Source organism: Pan paniscus, chromosome 13 (assembly GCF_029289425.2).
Source record: "Pan paniscus chromosome 13, NHGRI_mPanPan1-v2.0_pri, whole genome shotgun sequence".
Lineage (NCBI taxonomy): Eukaryota > Metazoa > Chordata > Mammalia > Primates > Hominidae > Pan > Pan paniscus.
This window is the reverse complement of record NC_073262.2, coordinates 59066445-59071582: the sequence shown is the minus strand read 5'-3', so window position 1 is coordinate 59071582 and position 5138 is coordinate 59066445. Positions and strand designations below refer to the sequence as shown.

General features: G+C 42.1%; 2 non-coding genes across 2 annotated transcripts; one reads left to right on the top strand and one right to left on the bottom strand.

The window, feature by feature from the left end:
- The first annotated feature begins 2388 nt into the window (after positions 1–2388).
- Positions 2389–2459, top strand: TRNAG-GCC (transfer RNA glycine (anticodon GCC)). The gene has a single exon. It is a non-coding gene; the product is annotated as a tRNA-Gly (tRNA).
- A 305-nt stretch (positions 2460–2764) lies between these two features.
- TRNAA-CGC (transfer RNA alanine (anticodon CGC)) lies at positions 2765–2836 on the bottom strand. The gene has a single exon. It is a non-coding gene; the product is annotated as a tRNA-Ala (tRNA).
- Between the last annotated feature and the right edge of the window lie 2302 nt (positions 2837–5138).

Below are 5138 nucleotides of genomic sequence, written 5' to 3'. Positions count from 1 at the left end.
TTTTGGCTACATGTAACAAAATCCTCAACTCAAACGTACTTAAACAATAGAGTTCTTTAATTTACCTAACCAAAAGTCTGCATAAAAAAATGTCAGGATGGTGTAGAGCCTTTTTCTATTTTCCTGCTGGATCACCCTCTGTCTTCCTTCAAGTCATAGGATGGTTGGGGCAGCTCCAAGCATTACACTCTCATACAAGGAGAAAGGGTAAGAGAGATCTTCCGTATCATCTTTCCCAGAAACTCCTAGCTGACTATTCTTGCCCTCATTGGCAGGGATTCAGTGAAAAGCACACCTCAGATCAATTTGGAAAGAAAAATGAGATAATTGGCTTAGGGCACCACATTTGTTCCTTGGGCTAGGCAAACTAGAATGGACTTTTAGCAAGAAAAAATAAATAAATAAAAAGGCCTTTAGGTAGGCCACTAGTAATGTTTTACATAAGACTTTTTTCCTTGTGTTCTGAGATTTTTTTTTTTTTTTTTTTTGAGACAGGGGCTCACTTTGTCGCCCAGGCTGGAGTGCAGTGGCACGATCTTGGCTCTCTGCAGCTTCGACCTCAGGCCTTCCACTTGAGCATCACCATTGGCTGGTGAGGCCTCATTTTTATTGCCCTGCTCCCTCAGTTCCACCAGCTCATTTTTAAACTCCCTATTTATTTGCCTTTGTTTGTTAGGTTACATGTTCAAAATAAAAACTTTGAGAAGCCCTGAACTAAATAATCTAAGATTCTTTAGATTTCTGAAGTTAGGATTCAAAATTAAAAACAATATTTAAGAATCTCGGGGGCCAGGCACAGTGGCTCACCCCTGTAATCCCAACACTTTGGGAGACAGAGCAGGGAGGATTGCTTGAGCTCAAGACTTTGAAGCCAGCCTGGCTAACATAGCGAGACACCTCTCTCTTCTCTCCAATAAATAAATAAACAAACAAATAAATAAATAAATAAAATTAGCCATGCATGGTGGTGCACACCTGTAGTCCCCACCATGAAAGTGAGGCCTTACCAGCCAATGGCCCTGAAGCACCTCTGGAAAGGTACATCACTTCAGAATGGGATTTTAAAACCCCATTTCTCCCCCATTTCTTTCATTTTAAAGAATAAACTAAAGTTAGAAGAAGTAAAATGAGTTGACCTTGTTCTTCCACAGGTTATTTAGGATTATAGTCTGATTCTCTAATTCCCTAATCCCTTCATATCTTTTATGTCTTTATAATTCTGTATTTGTCTTCAGATTTTGCTCTTTACCCACACACTAAGAAGTCCTTAAAGATGAATCTTAATGGAGAAGACATTACCTTATTTCAGTAGCCTTTTATGATCTTTCTCTAACACCATTCAATTATTCTTAATATATAATGTCCTAAACTACATGCAGCATTTCAGTTTCAATACACAGTGACCTATTCTGTTGTAGACTGAACGGGCAGTGCTAAGCACTCCAACACTGAACATAATATTGTGTGTTCCAATCTTGCCTCTACGAGCCTCAGCTTCCTAACTCACGGGGTTGAAGTCCATGTGTAGTGTACTTAACATAGCCTGGTACACAGTTACTGCTATGTGTTAGCTGTTATTTTCTCATAACTTTTCCCCAAATTATTCTTGACCAAAGAATCTGGAAATTATTAGGTATTTCCCTCCCAGAGATAAAAAGCCAATGTTGCCTATACCCACAGCCTTTTATCTCGTATTTAGAATCATTTCCATAAATTCATTTCCTTCACTTTATTTTTTTCCCCTCCTATATCTTTTGTTGTATCATTCACAATTTCACTTTCCTTGGAAACTAAGGGTGAAGGATCAGACTCATACTAGTAGAGTTAAAAGGGGTCTTAAATGAAGGAAGGGGCAGCTTAGAGAATTCAGGTCACTTGGCTTGAATCATCAATATTTCAAGTTCCCTATGCAAATCACATAGTTCCAATTTACCAATTTCCAAATCATAAATTTGGGTCAGTGTTCAAATTTCTGTTCCCTGTTTCTTTGCCTCTGTTCCCAATTTCTAACAAATCTCCATTATGTATTTGTCTGAATAGGTAAAATAATAAAAGAAAAAAATGGCAGGGGGTTGGAGGGAGAGTTGTTATAAATTATCTAAGTGTCTGAAGATAGGCTAGGTGATTGTGTAATCCTGTGCATACATAACAAAATCTTCATTTGCCTCCTTCACCAAAGAGAGTTTCAGAAGAATCTCATAAAGTTCTAAAGAAGTTAGTATAATGAAAATTTTTGTAAATGTTAATGTTTTTCTAATTTTTTATAACTATGTGATTAAAAATTTAATTGCTTTCTCTGTTTTTGAATACACAAATACATGATTGTTTAGAGAATTACCAGGGTGTAAATGTCTTCTAGTAAGCAATAGAAAAGGATGTTTGCTATAAGCATTGGTGGTTCAGTGGTAGAATTCTCGCCTGCCACGCGGGAGGCCCGGGTTCGATTCCCGGCCAATGCAAGTTTCGACTTCTAGTTTTTTCTGTGGGTATCATACACAGGAGCCTCAAAGTTCAATAACAGGGCCTTTAAACACTGGACTCATGCAAATAAAGAAATATTAATGAAAGCCAATTCCCTATTTCACTTTTACTTCGAGCAGTCAAGAACGTGGTTTCCCTGAGCTTCGCTGATTTTTTTCAGCCCTCCTTTCATATTGTTTTTGGGCGGCCTAGATGTGAGCAAAATGTATGTACAAGTAACGGGGTAAGTGTTCTAAGATACAACAGGAAAGGAGAAAAAAGAAAAAGTAAGCGTTGGCTGATTTGGAGATGCCGGGGATTGAACCCGGGACCTCACACATGCGAAGCGCGCGCTCTACCACTGAGCTACATCCCCCAGCCGAAAGCTTATTTCTGGTGTCCATACTCATTCAGTCTGCTAGCTCTAGTCAAATTACTGTATTAAGAACTTTATTTTTAAAAATTTATATTGGTGAGTGCTTCTGAAATATGTTTCTTCTTTTCCCATACCCACCCTAAGTTGTTTCCACTGTGCATTTAGACCTCGCGCAACGAGCTGGCAACGAAACGCTCAGCTGGGACCAATGAAGCCTCACTCCAGAGCACTTCTGCTGGACGTCGGGAGCCTGGGATCCTGGAGGGATCCGGTGCCCTGCGCGGCCACAGCGGCGGGACTCCCCGGTGCCCAATGCCTGCCGGAGCTGGCACCTCCCCAGGCTTATTGCGCAGGCAGCGCAGATCCAGGAGGCCGTGGTGTGTCCGGCCTCTGGCTTTGCTGCCGGGTAGAACCCCGGTCCAAACCTCGAGCCCGGGCCCAGCGCTCGGGCCGCGCCGCGAGCGTCGCCTCGGGTGCTCATGGAGACTGGTTCATGGAGCAGAAAGGTGGAGACCTTCTCTTTGCACACGAAAATGTTATGGATTTACCTGAACACTCTTCACCCCTGAAAATAAATGCACATCTCAGGAAAACCACGTGTTCACACCAAATCCCCATACCTTGCTTATGTAAGGGTTACAGCCAGATGACCCCTTGCAGATAAAAATGATTTGCAGCTTGCTCTTCATTTTCATGAGGCTCAAACTGAAAGAAAGAATATGACACCACCACCCTCCCTGTAGCTTAGTCATATATAAACTGTGATAAGATCGGGGCAGGGGACTTGCTCCAGGTAGATTTTTTTTTTTCTCCTTTTGATATTCACACCCTGGGCCAGTCTTAACGGATTGGTAAGTGGTGATCGTAGTGTAAGTCATTGAACATCTCCTTTAATGTCTTCTGAACCCTCTCTAACCACTAATGGTACCCAAGCTCCAAATTAAAAGACCTACCCTGAGTCCTGTTCCCTCTGAAATTGCCTCTCCAGTTGGCTGAGTGCTAGGTAAATCGATGTGCTGACTTGCAGTATAGTCAGATGAGGTGTGTTTGACTTTTTCAGGTGTAGTTTAAGCTGATACCACCCCAGCCTGGTGAAAGCTGAGTGGTGGAAGCCTCAGACACTCCGATGGGAGCAGGGTAGATATCTGGTGTCGAGGTAGCTGGGTCACCGTCACTTCCAGCTGACCTGTAAGGCTGGCCCCAACAGGTAGCACCGTGAGGGCCTAGAATTTCCACTCCTTCAGTTGCAGAGCACTCCCGACAAATGACCATTTGGTCAGCAAGCCGAGAGCCAGAGCAGAAAACAGAGATTTCAAAATCATTCTGAGCAAACCACAAGTTTCACAATCAACTTCTGAATTAAAAATAAATAAACCATTGTGTTTGCTTACAGTAATTTAAACAAATAATGGCTCATAATTGAATTTTGGTTTAAACTAGAACAGGACACAGGCTGATCTAATTCAAATATAATACGGAATGTCCAAGAGGACAGTCATTGAGGAGTTCTGCTCTACCAAGCCTGAACATTTCCAAATCACCCTCTGCATTCCACCCTCAGGCACTAGAACATGAGCATCTTCAATTGATTCTGAATCAGGAAATGGGGACACAGTCATTTCTCCACCCAATGCAAATTTAAACTATACTATTCAGTTCATTATGAGGGAAATATGGCCTCTGGCGTCTTCAACTTTGTCATCTTTTTGGGGATCCTCTTCCTCATGTTATGGTTATTTCTCCATCACCTGAGGCCTTCCATTTTGGGGGCTTTTTTTCTCAGGCAATTCGGAAATTTCAGAGCCCAGAGAAGATCTCTTTTAAATGTCCACTCCCATTTCAAGAGTTCAGGCTATGTAGGTGCATCTGATAAAGCAAATGAGGCTGATCTCTAAAACCAACAGAGGACGTAAAGTTGATTTAGAGCTCTAAAGCCAACAGGGGATGTGAAATTGCTTTACTGGCCTACCTTAATCAAAAAGGCTCTCACTTAGTGGGTTTTTTCAGCCACTATGGCTGATGGGAGAGGTGAAGCAGCAGGTGCACTTTTGCATTGGGGGCCTTTTCAGGAAAGCTTGTTGGATCCAGCTCTGCTCAAATATGTAAAGAGGATGACCAAATGATATGGTTTGGATCTGTGTCCTCACCCAAATCTCATGTCCAGTTGTAATCCCCAGTGTTGGAATGGGGTCTTGTGGGAGGTGATTGGGTCACAGGGTGCTTTCTCATGAATGGTTTAGTACCATCCTCTTGGTACTGTCTTCTGCGATAGTGAATGAGTTCTCGTGAGATCTGTTTAAAA